We start from the raw sequence: 20,396 nt of genomic DNA on the forward strand, positions 1-20,396 counted from the left end.
CACTGGTTGCAACATCTGTATACTTATATAAATAGCGTCCTCCATCACATTGCATATGCTATCTTGTCTGTCTATGAGGTTAGACCAGAGTCAATCCCCTCATTCTTTATGGAAGTGATATGTTGAACACATATTAAGATGAAGACCCATTTAAATATACAGCCCAGATCTAAAGTACAGGAACCAGTCTCTCACGCGTTTTACTTCTTTCTCTCTGTCTCGCTTCATCCCCGCCTGTCCCCAAATATTGTTCTCTCCTTTTCCGCCTGTATTCTCTCTATCCGTGGACTTCTGAGGCTGTGTCTTAATCGATGCAGCTCTCATGTTCATCTAATTAACTAAATAGATGAAGATGTGTCCTGGTCACCTGCATCACCACAAGCCACAGCGCCTTCCTTATGCACACTTATAAAAAAAAAAAGCAACACCAAAAACAACATACAGCCGCTTCCTAGATCCACAAGCTTATGAAAATGTGGGGGGTTGTGAGCTGGCAGAAGCAGCTTTAACGGAGTGACCATGCTAGGTCACAAGGGTCTGAGAGGAAGAGGAGGAGTAAGGGGAGAAAACATTAGTCAATAGACGGAGTTGAATGCAGACCCTTTAGGCCCAAATGCAACAACTGGCGACAAGCCATAAGTCCCACGCCGCGAGAGACGTCCACTGCACTCTGCAGTTCCTACGCGACTGCAGTCCGCAGTTCCACTTGACACTGACTGCAGTGGCGTCCCATGCCGGCATCCAGACTCCGAGGTCAGGATGGTCTGCGTTCCAACATTACTGTTCCGCTGTGATCCGCAACTCCGCTTGCCACCAGCACTGTGTGGCGTCCCGTGCCCTCATCCAGAGACCTAGGTCAGGAAGTCCACGTACACTATGAGGATGTACTCTGCTCAGCTGTTTCCTTTGACGCAACAGGCCCGGCTGCATTGCCATACCTGTATCCGCCACAGAGGGGTAAGAAAAGATGAGAACATTAAAGGATAAAGGCAACCGGTAAACAGAAGGTGTGGACCAGGAGATATTTGCATCACCGGGAGGCCTGGAACAGCAGCAAGATGGACGAGCAGCCAGCTGAGCAGCAAGCAAGGCAGAGTTCAAGCGCAAGGGCCACTTTCCTTTGAAAACCCCCACCATTCCCATTGCAGCTCCAATTCGACAAAGGTCCCCGGTGGGCAGAATGGGTGCAAGATTTCACCGATTTCATAGGTGCTGCAGGGTAAGAAAAGTCTCTGGCCATATCTGGCATGATCACAAATGTGTTGGGCAATGAGATGAACGGTAAAATAAAGACCATACCGTAAGAAGAAAGAACACCGTATGACACCCGTGTGGGGGCACTGAACAAGAAATTAATCATCCAGCCCAACAGCGACTACAGAAATTAATACACTGCCGTTTGCGAGCTTTGCTGATGATGAGTCTACTAGGCTGAGGGTGATAGAAGGGTGTACATCGTCTACATTCTGGAAGCAGTTGCTGAAGCAGCCGCTGACCATTGACACAGTCATTGAGCTGGCCAGAGTGCATGAGAGGGTAGATCTGCAGACCACAGCCATTGAAACACAGAAAAAGAAGACAGAGAAAGATGAAACGGTGGCTGCTCTCATGACACCAAGAGGGCCGGTCAACCGGTTCATGGGAGGACCAGTTACCTCGAGGGGGCCTACTCGATATCCATACCAACAAACAGGCAGTCAGCTAGACCACAACGGATATGTTTCAGATGCGGATTCGCATTTCCGCACACCGGAACATGCCCAGCAATTTGTGAGGCATGCTCCAAATGTGGAAGAGAAGGACACTTTCACACCGTGTGCCAAGAAGGCAGACCTTTTCTGACAGCAAGGCCACCACAGACAACCATGTGGAGACCATCAATGAGGGCTTCCCAACAAACAACATGGAGGATACCACGGCCATACTCGCAGATGCCACAAAGAGTGATCAGAGCGATGGAACCGGTTCTGAAATTTGAGGTGGCGACATACAAAGAAATACCACACTAGTACGTGGATTATGCTGATCCATACGAGAATGAATTTAAAAGCCACTGAGATAATGTGGAAATGCTACAGGAGTTTTATATAGACTACACAGACGAATATTTTAATCTAATGCAAGGGGACCAGGAAGCCGAGGAAGGCCCAAGGGTGATGATTGACATGGGGCCTGCTACACATTGCTTCCTCATGGACATTGGAGCAACAGTGAGCATCATGGGAGAACACAAATTTCTCAAAATGGGTGCTAGGAAGATACTGCAAAAGAGAAAGATCCAGGCTCAATAGCCATCCGTGTGGGTTGCACACCTCAGTAACTACACATCCATTCGTCAATTTCAACTGACACTCGCACAACGAGGACGCTCGGCCAACGCCACGATACACGTGATAAGAAGCCCTATAGATGGGTGGTCCCTGCTCAGTTACAAAACGGTGAAATCAATAGGACTCATGTATATAAACTGCCAAGATACAGAAGTGGTAAGGTGCGGTATGGGGCCCCGACAGCTAACGCACAGTGTGGCAAGATTATCACACAGACCCATTTCTAAAGAACAAGTGCGATAAACAAATACCGACCCTCTTCAAGGGACTGGGAAAATAGAAATGGAGCGTCAACTAGCTCCACATCGATGAAAAGGTGCGCCCAGTACCCCAACAGCCCCGGAGGGTTTGGTTTCATTTGCAACAGGCAGTGTCTCAGGAGGTTCAACAGCTGTAGCAAAATGAAATCATTAAGAAGGCGGTAGGGCCCACACCATGGATTTCACCCCTAGTGGTGGTTCCCAAGGAAGGAAGGCGCATCAGGATATGCTTCGACATGAGCGTAGCCAACACAGCCATCCAAGGAGAACGCCGCCGCAGACCAAAAATAGAGATATGATCGTGCAGCTTAACAGAGCCACAACAGTTTACAAGCTTGATCTATCTCAAGGATATCACCAGCTGGGACTGCATCCCTCATCCCATGTGATCATCACATATGCGACACATAGTGGCCTTTTTAGATATATATGCCTTAATTTCGGCATCTCTTCGGCAGCAGAGATGTTTCAGGAAGCCATCAGGTAAGTACTGTTATCGATAAAGACCGATTTTAATTACAGCGATGACATTTTGGTATACAAAACCTCACAGAATGAACACGATCAGGCACTTATGGTATGTGAAGCATTGCAAACGCCAGGCCTCACTCTAAATTTTGACAAATGCAACATAAAGAAAAAGAAGCTGCGATTCTATGGACACGCCTTTTCAGACGAGGGAACGAAGCCAGGCCCAGACAAGGTACGCACCATAACTGACCTAGTGGCACCCACAACGGTATCAGAGGTGAGGTCGACCCGTGGGTCCTTTTCAAGGCTATGTAGTATGGTCCAAAGCCCCCTATGGGGTCCTTAGTGGTATACTGCGATTGGTCCTGTGATTACAGCTGGGCTCTTGAGGGGCCCTAATTATTCGTTGTGCGCGGCGTTATTGCGTCCTGCTCTGTGTCGGCTGCCCTCATTTGGGACATAAGAGTCCACAATGTACCTATACAATAAGAAAACTTTTTCCAAAAAAGTCAACACAATAAGACAAAATAAAACAAAAACCTTTTGCACCGAGCCCAAAACATGAGAAAACTGCGTAGAAAATCTATTTCTTTTTTCAAAAACAAATGCGAGGTATCCTGGGGGGCAGGATGACAGTTTTGAAAGCTGGTTGCGATTGGGGTCATTTACCCTTGGGCTGTCGATCCTCCCCCTCCTCTGAGCCTAGGAGGCTTAATAGCTATTAGGCATTACTTTGGCCCATTAGATGCATCTTTCATCCCAATTCAGAGGATATTTAGTTTAACAAATAGATGCTAGTCCTTAGAGTTGTGAACCATCTAAAGGCTGGGCTGAGCAATAAAGTGTTTGTCTACGTCATAGGGATATATTGATTGTGTGTGGGCAGGCTTGTGTCCTCTGCCAGTGTATGTTTCCTTCTGTTGTAACATTAATGAGTGTTTGCTGGTAGATGGTCTGCTCTACAAGATGAGAACGTTTACAAGATCTTGCTGAAGGCCCCCTTTCCAATTGGTGCCCCAGACTAAATGTCAGTTTAGTGCTGCCTTATGCCTGCAACCTCCTCAATGTGCGAGTGCTTAAGCAATCCCAAGCAAAGGGCTGGGGCCACCCCTGCTCGCATCCATATGGGTGCACTTCACAGCACTTACAACTCTTTGAGAAGAAGTGCTGGATCATTTATCAAAATGCAGCACTTTATAAAGGATGGCAACCAAAACAACAATCTCTTGGCTAAGAAGCAAGTGTCCAGTCCTTTGGGCCACCTGGGCTGGTTAAGATTCCTTTCATATACTTTCTATGCTACTCTTCCATCACAGCCACCCCTCCTCTGATTGCCCGAGAAAGGCAAGCGTTGCTATGACAAAGTGTCAGAAGAGGCCACTGAGCACAGCCCCTGAGCAAGTTAGGCTGAGAGCTAAATTGGCTCACAGCCTGCCAACCAACTTAGTCAGGAAAGTGAAATGTTTGCCCAGGGCATTCATATTTCACGCCGAACTTTAATTGAACCCGAGGTTTGTGTCTCCCATAACCCATAGCACTTCTTTTATGGCAATGCGTGGAGTGTCTCCCTTACTCCTTCCCTTCATCTCCCAATTCCAAGATCCCTGTTGCACATGGGATACAATGTATCTATTTGAGAGGGAGAGCAAAAGAGAGGGAGAGACACGGTTTGACAGTAGCAAAGTGAGAAAGTGAAATGGAAGCTCTCTGCAGACGCCAGTGGTAGGAGCACAGGAAGGACTCACATTTCTTTTGCCTTGTTTGGCATTTTTCATGTGCTGGTATAATTTATTTATTAAACATCAATATAGTACCTTCATCCAAGGCGTTGCACGTATTACAAAAAGTACAAAAATAAGGTAAACCACAACCAAGGCATGAAACGAGAGACGTCTAATGCTTTCTTTAGCCCTTCATGTCTTTTTCAGCCTTGCTCTGCCATGTGATGTTCTGCTAAATGTGGATTCCAGATTTTGTGCGGTCCTCACCCACCTGGACCATGGACTTTGACTGCTCTCTGCACTACATGCTCAAATTCTACTTTTCATACAAAACAGGCACACCAGCAAAGCCGCCCATGCATGTCATTTGAACACCCCTCCCAACCAATATCAAACATCAGAACACTGCACCTCTGCAACCAACTTACATACCACAACCCATGGCAGAACATCCCTTGGCACCACAGGCATATAAAGCACCCCTTCATGCAAAAACACCTTCATGCTTTTGGCACAGAACACCTGGCAACCGATCCACACATAGAGTGCAGGATACTTCCAGTGTGCATGCGTCAACACAAAAGCAAAGCCATCTTGCATTTCCCTCTTCTCCTCACTAATGTAACCCATCCCTCTCTCTAAGATCCTGCGGAGCCCCTGGAGACCATGCAAATGGCGCTGGATCGGGTATAAAACCCAGTAACATACCATAACCTTGATTTATGGGATCTGGGTCATCTGCCCCCGCAGTAAAACTGCTCGGGCCCCCGTTTTGTCTGTTCATTGACAACGGGGGCCCAGCCCATTTTTGTCCACCTCCTCCATTGTTAAGTATGCAGGGGACACCCCCGCAATCCCTGAGGCTACAGATACCTAACATGGGGAGCAGGGGACACCTCCAAACCCTGCTCCTCATGTTCCGGTATTTTGGCACCCAAATTGTTGGAAAAAATTCGAACTAATGGTAGTGACCGAATTGGGTCAACTCTACCATGCGATCAATATTTTCGGAACAATTTGGGTAATACCTCTTTAAGTGCATTGTGGGATTTATAGTGAACTAGCAGTGACATACGCTCACCTTCCCACCCCAGCACGAAAGGCTTAAATATGTATTCCTCCATTCGTATCCGTAGGGGAACGCGATTGTTTATACCATTTACCTAAACTGGCTTATTTTCTTGCCTTATACGTTGATCAATAGCTGATCTTCCTTTCAAATGCAGCAGTTTAATTGTTTTGCACTTTAGTTCAGGTTTTTTTCTTTCCATTGAAAATATTGTTTCGACTACCCACGAATTTCTAAGTTTATTATTCCTGCATTTGTTGCCAGTTACAAACCCAGAGTTGTCTATATTTGTCCTGTTTTTGTTATAGGGTTCAGTGTTATACTATACAGTCTGCAGGTGGCGCTACTGAGTCCTTGAAAACAGCTTCTTTTATATTAGTCCTCCTATTTAGTCCAACCCATGCAAACCCAATCTCTTTATTATACGCTAATTAGGAATAGGTTAGCGCCAACAGCGTAGATAAGAGAATGACGAGTTGTGCATGGCTACCAGAAGCGCTGCTAGTAAGGGTCCCTGCCCTCCTGCCCCTGCAAGTGGGACGTTGAGTGATTGTGTTAGTGAGATACCTGTATTCCCGTACAATATCCATGTTTTCTCTTCTAAATAATAAAATCTCAATCATGAAAGGAGTCATTCTGGATTTTCCAGATTTGCTCATGAAATTTCACTGATTGGACGCTTGGCTATGCTTTTCTGCAAAAAGGTGAAATCTTAAACTAGAATTACAGTAGATAACAAAAATATGCTACTGCATGTACTTCTCCTTCTTGAACAGAGTATATTGAGGGACTGGAAAGTACTGCTCACGTGGTTCCATGGTGTAATGGTTAGCACTCTGGACTCTGAATCCAGCGATCCGAGTTCAAATCTCGGTGGGACCTAGTTTTTTTTGAAAAAAAACATTTGACATAAAAATGTTATGTCGACTTAATGTTAACAGGACGTGTCTTGCTATTTTTACTTGCAAATGGTGGCAGAAGTGACTTGTGTGTTTGGAGACGGTACACATGGTACTTTCATAGTCTTTATTTAAACAGAGAAGGCGTTCCCAGGTTTCTGCAACAGAACTTCAATTTCTCTGCCTTTCATCTCTTAGTGTTCTCTCTGAGCAGCAGGTCAGCAAAGTATTCGGGAAACAGTTGCATAGCATCTAACATTCTGTGCTCATTAATCTTGCTTACTGTCCTAAATCTACGTCCTTGCTTACTGTCCTAAATGTAAGTTGATGACTCTCCCATGACCGCAGAATCCCTTTTTTCGGTGCATGTTTTATCGCCTGGAACTGACAGGGGACCCTCTATCTAATACCTCTTTTTTTTTAGATGTACTCTCTTTGTACCCCTAAAACAGTTCAATCACATTGAGCTGGTTATGTATCAAACTCCCACATAACCTATTTCCTCCTCTTATTTAATGTGAACCAGCAGACCTTGAGACTCGCCACTTCAAGGACTATATGTCTTCTCAGTCTTTCTTTCATATCCATGTATGTTGTTGTTGCTTTTACATGTTTTTCAGATTGACACCAATGGAATGTTATTACACGTTTAATTCACTGAAAAGGAAAACGGACAACTGGTTCAAGAAGTAAGAACCATTTGCTGAGTTTTCCCGCTCGTTACCGCGTGTGTCTTGGTTTTGCACGTGATGTGCATGAAAACATATGTGCCTATATAGTATGGTTATAAAATGTAATATGTTGTTTTGGCAGCATCTCTAGAAACCATCTTAACATAAATCATGTTTCCCTTATATCTCCCATCTGCATTTCTCTTTGAAAGTCTTGATTTATTTTTCACTTTCCGGCAAATCATTACTAAAACACGGAATCTGTATGTTCCTGCAATGGACATAGATCCCTGCCAGCTGCCTTGCCTGTGCCCAGGACGAGAAAAGGTGCTTTGCTTCCCCTCACAATGGGTGGATGCTGCCGCTGTCCTTGAACTGATCAATAAGCTCAAATCCACTGGCTCAGCTGTGGCCCTGGAACAGCTTTTCCTTCAATGCCTTTAAGAGGCTCATCTGATCAACCCCATCTTTTCCGCTGGTTTGTCCCCCATATGAACACGGCAGGCGTTACCTTCATGCTTATAAAGAAACCAACACTGGACCCCGCCATACTGGCCTCTTATAGACTTATCTCCAGCCTTCTTGTAATATCTAACATGGTTCTATGTGAAAATGTCTGCAGGTAAATGTAGTCAGCAAAAAGTCATTTTAATAAAGTTAGTCATTCAATAAAAACTATGCCAGGTCTGAAAATGTTGCCAGTAAATAAGGTCACCAAAACACCTATTTTTAAATACACAAAAGCACAAGGCTGCAACCCTAAATATGAACTCCATTCCTAAACCGTCCCCTAACTCGAATTACACCACTTATCCTACCCTAAATTCTCACAGAACAGGAACCCTTCAGCACACGAATGCACTTTATTTGCATATTAGCGAATGCAAAATAAAGAGCAAATCAACAGTGAACCTGTCTCCAATACAATCACCAGGTCGCCACAAATTACACAGCACTAGCCCTGACCCGAACCCTTCCTGTAATACTAACCTTACCTTAATTGCAACTCTAACACTTACCCTAATGATTACTTTACCCTAACCACTAGGTTTAACCTAACTGCTATCCTACGCCAACACCACCAGCCCTTTCCATCCTCTGTATCCATTTCTTTAACACTTCCCCAAACCAATACCCAAACCCTTCAGCTGACACAGAATCTCGTCTAACCACTAACCAAACCTGAACATATTTACTCTAACCCTAACCCCTATCCTTCCCCTAACCCTAAACCAGGCAATAACAAGCCCACTAAATACTCTTTTACCTAACAATTACTGTAGCAACACTACCAATTTTGGCTACTTTTCAGCTGCGTTTTTGACTACTTTTTGCTTGGCATCGTTTTCACTGCAGAGGTATTTTCACCACGACATTTTCACAGACTATTTTTGATGGCTATATTTTGTCGGGATACCTGTAACATGATGTGCTGGTTCTGTTGGAGCGCTTGGTGGCAGAAAATATGGCTGACCACCACATCCTGCTTTATTATGACATGACATGCAATTTGCAAATTGGAAGTATGTCAGGATGATGCAAAGTAGGAGTATACTGATGCTGTGAAAAGTCGGCATTTAGAGCTATTTTTAACTGGGCATGAATTGCTTTTTGTAGAGCCAGTTCAACATCCAGATGCATACTGGTCGCTGCACTGATGCCTTGAAAGCATTTCCGGAAACCTTAGTGAAGACACAATTACCACATTTGCTAAGGTAACATTACCAGCTTGAACACTCGTGCACATGTTGTTATTACACCGGTGGTAAAACAAGCAGCATGTTGTCATTGTGCTGGGGCTACAATGAGCAAAACTGTTGTAATGACAAGGTTTATGCTAAGCACCAGCGTAATGACAAAAGATGTGTTGGAATTAGGGCGCTACAAAACCCTTCATGTGCATCTCTTAGCGCCAGGCCTAACGCCGCAATGTTTGTGTTCGTGTTTTGGGTGCTTCCAACGGTGCGGATGTTAACGTTTCAGCACTGCAAACATGCAGCCATATTGTGTAATTTCACTGTCACTACAACCAGACAAATACTTTCCCTGCTCCTGCACTAGAGCAGTGCAAATTGGATGAATCTCCCCCAATGCGTGCCAGCACACACAACCCTCTTCCGACCTGAAGCCATACAATGGGCTGACAGTATTTCCTAAGCATTTGCACACGAATGGTGTTGAGGAGCATCTCATGGTCTTCTCTGTAGCCGGCTTTAGTTTCCAAAATATGACATCTGGATTTCCAGATGCGTACATCATCAACTTTTCCTATAAAAGCAAAGATAATTTAAATGTACAAAACGTCCCCGACCACGAAGGGACTCGAACCCTCAATCTTCTGATTCGAAGTCAGACGCCTTATCCATTAGGCCATGCGGTCCACTGGTTGCAACATCTGTATACTTATATAAATAGCGTCCTCCATCACATTGCATATGCTATCTTGTCTGTCTATGAGGTTAGACCAGAGTCAATCCCCTCATTCTTTATGGAAGTGATATGTTGAACACATATTAAGATGAAGACCCATTTAAATATACAGCCCAGATCTAAAGTACAGGAACCAGTCTCTCACGCGTTTTACTTCTTTCTCTCTGTCTCGCTTCATCCCCGCCTGTCCCCAAATATTGTTCTCTCCTTTTCCGCCTGTATTCTCTCTATCCGTGGACTTCTGAGGCTGTGTCTTAATCGATGCAGCTCTCATGTTCATCTAATTAACTAAATAGATGAAAATGTGTCCTGGTCACCTGCATCACCACAAGCCACAGCGCCTTCCTTATGCACACTTATAAAAAAAAAAAGCAACACCAAAAACAACATACAGCCGCTTCCTAGATCCACAAGCTTATGAAAATGTGGGGGGTTGTGAGCTGGCAGAAGCAGCTTTAACGGAGTGACCATGCTAGGTCACAAGGGCCTGAGAGGAAGAGGAGGAGTAAGGGGAGAAAACATTAGTCAATAGACGGAGTTGAATGCAGACCCTTTAGGCCCAAATGCAACAACTGGCGACAAGCCATAAGTCCCACGCCGCGAGAGACGTCCACTGCACTCTGCAGTTCCTACGCGACTGCAGTCCGCAGTTCCACTTGACACTGACTGCAGTGGCGTCCCATGCCGGCATCCAGACTCCGAGGTCAGGATGGTCTGCGTTCCAACATTACTGTTCCGCTGTGATCCGCAACTCTGCTTGCCACCAGCACTGTGTGGCGTCCCGTGCCCTCATCCAGAGACCTAGGTCAGGAAGTCCACGTACACTCTGAGGATGTACTCTGCTCAGCTGTTTCCTTTGACGCAACAGGCCCGGCTGCATTGCCATACCTGTATCCGCCACAGAGGGGTAAGAAAAGATGAGAACATTAAAGGATAAAGGCAACCGGTAAACAGAAGGTGTGGACCAGGAGGTATTTGCATCACCGGGAGGCCTGGAACAGCAGCAAGATGGACGAGCAGCCAGCTGAGCAGCAAGCAAGGCAGAGTTCAAGCGCAAGGGCCACTTTCCTTTGAAAACCCCCACCATTCCCATTGCAGCTCCAATTCGACAAAGGTCCCCGGTGGGCAGAATGGGTGCAAGATTTCACCGATTTCATAGGTGCTGCGGGGTAAGAAAAGTCTCTGGCCATATCTGGCATGATCACAAATGTGTTGGGCAATGAGATGAACGGTAAAATAAAGACCATACCGTAAGAAGAAAGAACACCGTATGACACCCGTGTGGGGGCACTGAACAAGAAATTAATCATCCAGCCCAACAGCGACTACAGAAATTAATACACTGCCGTTTGCGAGCTTTGCTGATGATGAGTCTACTAGGCTGAGGGTGATAGAAGGGTGTACATCGTCTACATTCTGGAAGCAGTTGCTGAAGCAGCCGCTGACCATTGACACAGTCATTGAGCTGGCCAGAGTGCATGAGAGGGTAGATCTGCAGACCACAGCCATTGAAACACAGAAAAAGAAGACAGAGAAAGATGAAACGGTGGCTGCTCTCATGACACCAAGAGGGCCGGTCAACCGGTTCATGGGAGGACCAGTTACCTCGAGGGGGCCTACTCGATATCCATACCAACAAACAGGCAGTCAGCTATACCACAACGGATATGTTTCAGATGCGGATTCGCATTTCCGCACACCGGAACATGCCCAGCAATTTGTGAGGCATGCTCCAAATGTGGAAGAGAAGGACACTTTCACACCGTGTGCCAAGAAGGCAGACCTTTTCTGACAGCAAGGCCACCACAGACAACCATGTGGAGACCATCAATGAGGGCTTCCCAACAAACAACATGGAGGATACCACGGCCATACTCGCAGATGCCACAAAGAGTGATCAGAGCGATGGAACCGGTTCTGAAATTTGAGGTGGCGACATACAAAGAAATACCACACTAGTACGTGGATTATGCTGATCCATACGAGAATGAATTTAAAAGCCACTGAGATAATGTGGAAATGCTACAGGAGTTTTATATAGACTACACAGACGAATATTTTAATCTAATGTAAGGGGACCAGGAAGCCGAGGAAGGCCCAAGGGTGATGATTGACATGGGGCCTGCTACACATTGCTTCCTCATGGACATTGGAGCAACAGTGAGCATCATGGGAGAACACAAATTTCTCAAAATGGGTGCTAGGAAGATACTGCAAAAGAGAAAGATCCAGGCTCAATAGCCATCCGTGTGGGTTGCACACCTCAGTAACTACACATCCATTCGTCAATTTCAACTGACACTCGCACAACGAGGACGCTCGGCCAACGCCACGATACACGTGATAAGAAGCCCTATAGATGGGTGGTCCCTGCTCAGTTACAAAACGGTGAAATCAATAGGACTCATGTATATAAACTGCCAAGATACAGAAGTGGTAAGGTGCGGTATGGGGCCCCGACAGCTAACGCACAGTGTGGCAAGATTATCACACAGACCCATTTCTAAAGAACAAGTGCGATAAACAAATACCGACCCTCTTCAAGGGACTGGGAAAATAGAAATGGAGCGTCAACTAGCTCCACATCGATGAAAAGGTGCGCCCAGTACCCCAACAGCCCCGGAGGGTTTGGTTTCATTTGCAACAGGCAGTGTCTCAGGAGGTTCAACAGCTGTAGCAAAATGAAATCATTAAGAAGGCGGTAGGGCCCACACCATGGATTTCACCCCTAGTGGTGGTTCCCAAGGAAGGAAGGCGCATCAGGATATGCTTCGACATGAGCGTAGCCAACACAGCCATCCAAGGAGAACGCCGCCGCAGACCAAAAATAGAGATATGATCGTGCAGCTTAACAGAGCCACAACAGTTTACAAGCTTGATCTATCTCAAGGATATCACCAGCTGGGACTGCATCCCTCATCCCATGTGATCATCACATATGCGACACATAGTGGCCTTTTTAGATATATATGCCTTAATTTCGGCATCTCTTCGGCAGCAGAGATGTTTCAGGAAGCCATCAGGTAAGTACTGTTATCGATAAAGACCGATTTTAATTACAGCGATGACATTTTGGTATACAAAACCTCACAGAATGAACACGATCAGGCACTTATGGTATGTGAAGCATTGCAAACGCCAGGCCTCACTCTAAATTTTGACAAATGCAACATAAAGAAAAAGAAGCTGCGATTCTATGGACACGCCTTTTCAGACGAGGGAACGAAGCCAGGCCCAGACAAGGTACGCACCATAACTGACCTAGTGGCACCCACAACGGTATCAGAGGTGAGGTCGACCCGTGGGTCCTTTTCAAGGCTATGTAGTATGGTCCAAAGCCCCCTATGGGGTCCTTAGTGGTATACTGCGATTGGTCCTGTGATTACAGCTGGGCTCTTGAGGGGCCCTAATTATTCGTTGTGCGCGGCGTTATTGCGTCCTGCTCTGTGTCGGCTGCCCTCATTTGGGACATAAGAGTCCACAATGTACCTATACAATAAGAAGACTTTTTCCAAAAAAGTCAACACAATAAGACAAAATAAAACAAAAACCTTTTGCACCGAGCCCAAAACATGAGAAAACTGCGTAGAAAATCTATTTCTTTTTTCAAAAACAAATGCGAGGTATCCTGGGGGGCAGGATGACAGTTTTGAAAGCTGGTTGCGATTGGGGTCATTTACCCTTGGGCTGTCGATCCTCCCCCTCCTCTGAGCCTAGGAGGCTTAATAGCTATTAGGCATTACTTTGGCCCATTAGATGCATCTTTCATCCCAATTCAGAGGATATTTAGTTTAACAAATAGATGCTAGTCCTTAGAGTTGTGAACCATCTAAAGGCTGGGCTGAGCAATAAAGTGTTTGTCTACGTCATAGGGATATATTGATTGTGTGTGGGCAGGCTTGTGTCCTCTGCCAGTGTATGTTTCCTTCTGTTGTAACATTAATGAGTGTTTGCTGGTAGATGGTCTGCTCTACAAGATGAGAACGTTTACAAGATCTTGCTGAAGGCCCCCTTTCCAATTGGTGCCCCAGACTAAATGTCAGTTTAGTGCTGCCTTATGCCTGCAACCTCCTCAATGTGCGAGTGCTTAAGCAATCCCAAGCAAAGGGCTGGGGCCACCCCTGCTCGCATCCATATGGGTGCACTTCACAGCACTTACAACTCTTTGAGAAGAAGTGCTGGATCATTTATCAAAATGCAGCACTTTATAAAGGATGGCAACCAAAACAACAATCTCTTGGCTAAGAAGCAAGTGTCCAGTCCTTTGGGCCACCTGGGCTGGTTAAGATTCCTTTCATATACTTTCTATGCTACTCTTCCATCACAGCCACCCCTCCTCTGATTGCCTGAGAAAGGCAAGCGTTGCTATGACAAAGTGTCAGAAGAGGCCACTGAGCACAGCCCCTGAGCAAGTTAGGCTGAGAGCTAAATTGGCTCACAGCCTGCCAACCAACTTAGTCAGGAAAGTGAAATGTTTGCCCAGGGCATTCATATTTCACGCCGAACTTTAATTGAACCCGAGGTTTGTGTCTCCCATAACCCATAGCACTTCTTTTATGGCAATGCGTGGAGTGTCTCCCTTACTCCTTCCCTTCATCTCCCAATTCCAAGATCCCTGTTGCACATGGGATACAATGTATCTATTTGAGAGGGAGAGCAAAAGAGAGGGAGAGACACGGTTTGACAGTAGCAAAGTGAGAAAGTGAAATGGAAGCTCTCTGCAGACGCCAGTGGTAGGAGCACAGGAAGGACTCACATTTCTTTTGCCTTGTTTGGCATTTTTCATGTGCTGGTATAATTTATTTATTAAACATCAATATAGTACCTTCATCCAAGGCGTTGCACGTATTACAAAAAGTACAAAAATAAGGTAAACCACAACCAAGGCATGAAACGAGAGACGTCTAATGCTTTCTTTAACCCTTCATGTCTTTTTCAGCCTTGCTCTGCCATGTGATGTTCTGCTAAATGTGGATTCCAGATTTTGTGCGGTCCTCACCCACCTGGACCATGGACTTTGACTGCTCTCTGCACTACATGCTCAAATTCTACTTTTCATACAAAACAGGCACACCAGCAAAGCCGCCCATGCATGTCATTTGAACACCCCTCCCAACCAATATCAAACATCAGAACACTGCACCTCTGCAACCAATTTACATACCACAACCCATGGCAGAACATCCCTTGGCACCACAGGCATATAAAGCACCCCTTCATGCAAAAACACCTTCATGCTTTTGGCACAGAACACCTGGCAACCGATCCACACATAGAGTGCAGGATACTTCCAGTGTGCATGCGTCAACACAAAAGCAAAGCCATCTTGCATTTCCCTCTTCTCCTCACTAATGTAACCCATCCCTCTCTCTAAGATCCTGCGGAGCCCCTGGAGACCATGCAAATGGCGCTGGATCGGGTATAAAACCCAGTAACATACCATAACCTTGATTTATGGGATCTGGGTCATCTGCCCCCGCAGTAAAACTGCTCGGGCCCCCGTTTTGTCTGTTCATTGACAACGGGGGCCCAGCCCATTTTTGTCCACCTCCTCCATTGTTAAGTATGCAGGGGACACCCCCGCAATCCCTGAGGCTACAGATACCTAACATGGGGAGCAGGGGACACCTCCAAACCCTGCTCCTCATGTTCCGGTATTTTGGCACCCAAATTGTTGGAAAAAATTCGAACTAATGGTAGTGACCGAATTGGGTCAACTCTACCATGCGATCAATATTTTCGGAACAATTTGGGTAATACCTCTTTAAGTGCATTGTGGGATTTATAGTGAACTAGCAGTGACATACGCTCACCTTCCCACCCCAGCACGAAAGGCTTAAATATGTATTCCTCCATTCGTATCCGTAGGGGAACGCGATTGTTTATACCATTTACCTAAACTGGCTTATTTTCTTGCCTTATACGTTGATCAATAGCTGATCTTCCTTTCAAATGCAGCAGTTTAATTGTTTTGCACTTTAGTTCAGGTTTTTTTCTTTCCATTGAAAATATTGTTTCGACTACCCACGAATTTCTAAGTTTATTATTCCTGCATTTGTTGCCAGTTACAAACCCAGAGTTGTCTATATTTGTCCTGTTTTTGTTATAGGGTTCAGTGTTATACTATACAGTCTGCAGGTGGCGCTACTGAGTCCTTGAAAACAGCTTCTTTTATATTAGTCCTCCTATTTAGTCCAACCCATGCAAACCCAATCTCTTTATTATACGCTAATTAGGAATAGGTTAGCGCCAACAGCGTAGATAAGAGAATGGCGAGTTGTGCATGGCTACCAGAAGCGCTGCTAGTAAGGGTCCCTGCCCTCCTGCCCCTGCAAGTGGGACGTTGAGTGATTGTGTTAGTGAGATACCTGTATTCATGTACAATATCCATGTTTTCTCTTCTAAATAATAAAATCTCAATCATGAAAGGAGTCATTCTGGATTTTCCAGATTTGCTCATGAAATTTCACTGATTGGACGCTTGGCTATGCTTTTCTGCAAAAAGGTGAAATCTTAAACTAGAATTACAGTAGATAACAAAAATATGCTACTGCATGTACTTCTCCTTCTTGAACAGAGTATATTGAGGGACTGGAAAGTACTGTTCACGTGGTTCCATGGTGTAATGGTTAGCACTCTGGACTCTGAATCCAGCGATCCGAGTTCAAATCTCGGTGGGACCTAGTTTTTTTGAAAAAAAACATTTAACATAAAAATGTTATGTCGATTTAATGTTAACAGGACGTGTCTTGCTATTTTTACTTGCAAATGGTGGCAGAAGTGACTTGTGTGTTTGGAGACGGTACACATGGTACTTTCATAGTCTTTATTTAAACAGAGAAGGCGTTCCCAGGTTTCTGCAACAGAACTTCAATTTCTCTGCCTTTCATCTCTTAGTGTTCTCTCTGAGCAGCAGGTCAGCAAAGTATTCGGGAAACAGTTGCATAGCATCTAACATTCTGTGCTCATTAATCTTGCTTACTGTCCTAAATCTACGTCCTTGCTTACTGTCCTAAATGTAAGTTGATGACTCTCCCATGACCGCAGAATCCCTTTTTTCGGTGCATGTTTTATCGCCTGGAACTGACAGGGGACCCTCTATCTAATACCTCTTTTTTTTTAGATGTACTCTCTTTGTACCCCTAAAACAGTTCAATCACATTGAGCTGGTTATGTATCAAACTCCCACATAACCTATTTCCTCCTCTTATTTAATGTGAACCAGCAGACCTTGAGACTCGCCACTTCAAGGACTATATGTCTTCTCAGTCTTTCTTTCATATCCATGTATGTTGTTGTTGCTTTTACATGTTTTTCAGATTGACACCAATGGAATGTTATTACACGTTTAATTCACTGAAAAGGAAAACGGACAACTGGTTCAAGAAGTAAGAACCATTTGCTGAGTTTTCCCGCTCGTTACTGCGTGTGTCTTGGTTTTGCACGTGATGTGCATGAAAACATATGTGCCTATATAGTATGGTTATAAAATGTAATATGTTGTTTTGGCAGCATCTCTAGAAACCATCTTAACATAAATCATGTTTCCCTTATATCTCCCATCTGCATTTCTCTTTGAAAGTCTTGATTTATTTTTCACTTTCCGGCAAATCATTACTAAAACAAGGAATCTGTATGTTCTTGCAATGGACATAGATCCCTGCCAGCTGCCTTGCCTGTGCCCAGGACGAGAAAAGGTGCTTTGCTTCCCCTCACAATGGGTGGATGCTGCCGCTGTCCTTGAACTGATCAATAAGCTCAAATCCACTGGCTCAGCTGTGGCCCTGGAACAGCTTTTCCTTCAATGCCTTTAAGAGGCTCATCTGATCAACCCCATCTTTTCCGCTGGTTTGTCCCCCATATGAACACGGCAGGCGTTACCTTCATGCTTATAAAGAAACCAACACTGGACCCCGCCATACTGGCCTCTTATAGACTTATCTCCAGCCTTCTTGTAATATCTAACATGGTTCTATGTGAAAATGTCTGCAGGTAAATGTAGTCAGCAAAAAGTCATTTTAATAAAGTTAGTCATTCAATAAAAACTATGCCAGGTCTGAAAATGTTGCCAGTAAATAAGGTCACCAAAACACCTATTTTTAAATACACAAAAGCACAAGGCTGCAACCCTAAATATGAACTCCATTCCTAAACCGTCCCCTAACTCGAATTACACCACTTATCCTACCCTAAATTCTCACAGAACAGGAACCCTTCAGCACACGAATGCACTTTATTTGCATATTAGCGAATGCAAAATAAAGAGCAAATCAACAGTGAACCTGTCTCCAATACAATCACCAGGTCGCCACAAATTACACAGCCCTAGCCCTGACCCAAACCCTTCCTGTAATACTAACCTCACCTTAATTGCAACTCTAACACTTACCCTAATGATTACTTTACCCTAACCACTAGGTTTAACCTAACTGCTATCCTACGCCAACACCACCAGCCCTTTCCATCCTCTGTATCCATTTCTTTAACACTTCCCCAAACCAATACCCAAACCCTTCAGCTGACACAGAATCTCGTCTAACCACTAACCAAACCTGAACATATTTACTCTAACCCTAACCCCTATCCTTCCCCTAACCCTAAACCAGGCAATAACAAGCCCACTAAATACTCTTTTACCTAACAATTACTGTAGCAACACTACCAATTTTGGCTACTTTTCAGCTGCGTTTTTGACTACTTTTTGCTTGGCATCGTTTTCACTGCAGAGGTATTTTCACCACGACATTTTCACAGACTATTTTTGATGGCTATATTTTGTCGGGATACCTGTAACATGATGTGCTGGTTCTGTTGGAGCGCTTGGTGGCAGAAAATATGGCTGACCACCACATCCTGCTTTATTATGACATGACATGCAATTTGCAAATTGGAAGTATGTCAGGATGATGCAAAGTAGGAGTATACTGATGCTGTGAAAAGTCGGCATTTAGAGCTATTTTTAACTGGGCATGAATTGCTTTTTGTAGAGCCAGTTCAACATCCAGATGCATACTGGTCGCTGCACTGATGCCTTGAAAGCATTTCCGGAAACCTTAGTGAAGACACAATTACCACATTTGCTAAGGTAACATTACCAGCTTGAACACTCGTGCACATGTTGTTATTACACCGGTGGTAAAACAAGCAGCATGTTGTCATTGTGCTGGGGCTACAATGAGCAAAACTGTTGTAATGACAAGGTTTATGCTAAGCACCAGCGTAATGACAAAAGATGTGTTGGAATTAGGGCGCTACAAAACCCTTCATGTGCATCTCTTAGCGCCAGGCCTAACGCCGCAATGTTTGTGTTCGTGTTTTGGGTGCTTCCAATGGTGCGGATGTTAACGTTTCAGCACTGCAAACATGCAGCCATATTGTGTAATTTCACTGTCACTACAACCAGACAAATACCTTCCCTGCTCCTGCACTAGAGCAGTGCAAATTGGATGAATCTCCCCCAATGCGTGCCAGCACACACAACCCTCTTCCGACCTGAAGCCATACAATGGGCTGACAGTATTTCCTAAGCATTTGCACACGAATGGTGTTGAGGAGCATCTCATGGTCTTCTCTGTAGCCGGCTTTAGTTTCCAAAATATGACATCTGGATTTCCAGATGCGGACATCATCAACTTTTCCTATAAAAGCAAAGATAATTTAAATGTACAAAACGTCCCCGACCACGAAGGGACTCTAACCCTCAATCTTCTGATTCGAAGTCAGACGCCTTATCCATTAGGCCACGCGGTCCACTGGTTGCAACATCTGTATACTTATATAAATAGCGTCCTCCATCACATTGCATATGCTATCTTGTCTGTCTATGAGGTTAGACCAGAGTCAATCCCCTCATTCTTTATGGAAGTGATATGTTGAACACATATTAAGATGAAGACCCATTTAAATATACAGCCCAGATCTAAAGTACAGGAACCAGTCTCTCACGCGTTTTACTTCTTTCTCTCTGTCTCGCTTCATCCCCGCCTGTCCCCAAATATTGTTCTCTCCTTTTCCGCCTGTATTCTCTCTATCCGTGGACTTCTGAGGCTGTGTCTTAATCGATGCAGCTCTCATGTTCATCTAATTAACTAAATAGATGAAGATGTGTCCTGGTCACCTGCATCACCACAAGCCACAGCGCCTTCCTTATGCACACTTATAAAAAAAAAAAGCAACACCAAAAACAACATACAGCCGCTTCCTAGATCCACAAGCTTATGAAAATGTGGGGGGTTGTGAGCTGGCAGAAGCAGCTTTAACGGAGTGACCATGCTAGGTCACAAGGGCCTGAGAGGAAGAGGAGGAGTAAGGGGAGAAAACATTAGTCAATAGACGGAGTTGAATGCAGACCCTTTAGGCCCAAATGCAACAACTGGCGAAAACCAATAAGTCCCACGCCGCGAGAGACGTCCACTGCACTCTGCAGTTCCTACGCGACTGCAGTCCGCAGTTCCACTTGACACTGACTGCAGTGGCGTCCCATGCCGGCATCCAGACTCCGAGGTCAGGATGGTCTGCGTTCCAACATTACTGTTCCGCTGTGAT

The 20,396-nt window shown here is 44.9% G+C and overlaps 4 non-coding genes across 4 annotated transcripts; 2 read left to right on the top strand and 2 right to left on the bottom strand.

Moving 5' to 3' along the window:
* Positions 1 to 6,661: 6,661 nt before the first annotated feature.
* TRNAQ-CUG (transfer RNA glutamine (anticodon CUG)) lies at positions 6,662 to 6,733 on the top strand. The gene has a single exon. It is a non-coding gene; the product is annotated as a tRNA-Gln (tRNA).
* A 2,995-nt stretch (positions 6,734 to 9,728) lies between these two features.
* On the bottom strand, positions 9,729 to 9,801 carry TRNAR-UCG (transfer RNA arginine (anticodon UCG)). Its single transcript has one exon. It is a non-coding gene; the product is annotated as a tRNA-Arg (tRNA).
* A 6,661-nt stretch (positions 9,802 to 16,462) lies between these two features.
* Positions 16,463 to 16,534, top strand: TRNAQ-CUG (transfer RNA glutamine (anticodon CUG)). Its single transcript has one exon. It is a non-coding gene; the product is annotated as a tRNA-Gln (tRNA).
* A 2,994-nt stretch (positions 16,535 to 19,528) lies between these two features.
* TRNAR-UCG (transfer RNA arginine (anticodon UCG)) lies at positions 19,529 to 19,601 on the bottom strand. Its single transcript has one exon. It is a non-coding gene; the product is annotated as a tRNA-Arg (tRNA).
* Positions 19,602 to 20,396: the final 795 nt, after the last annotated feature.

This window comes from Ambystoma mexicanum (genome assembly GCF_040938575.1).
Source record: "Ambystoma mexicanum isolate Mex_15411 chromosome 12 unlocalized genomic scaffold, UKY_AmexF1_1 Mex_chr12_unloc.2, whole genome shotgun sequence".
Classification (NCBI taxonomy): Eukaryota; Metazoa; Chordata; class Amphibia; order Caudata; family Ambystomatidae; genus Ambystoma; species Ambystoma mexicanum.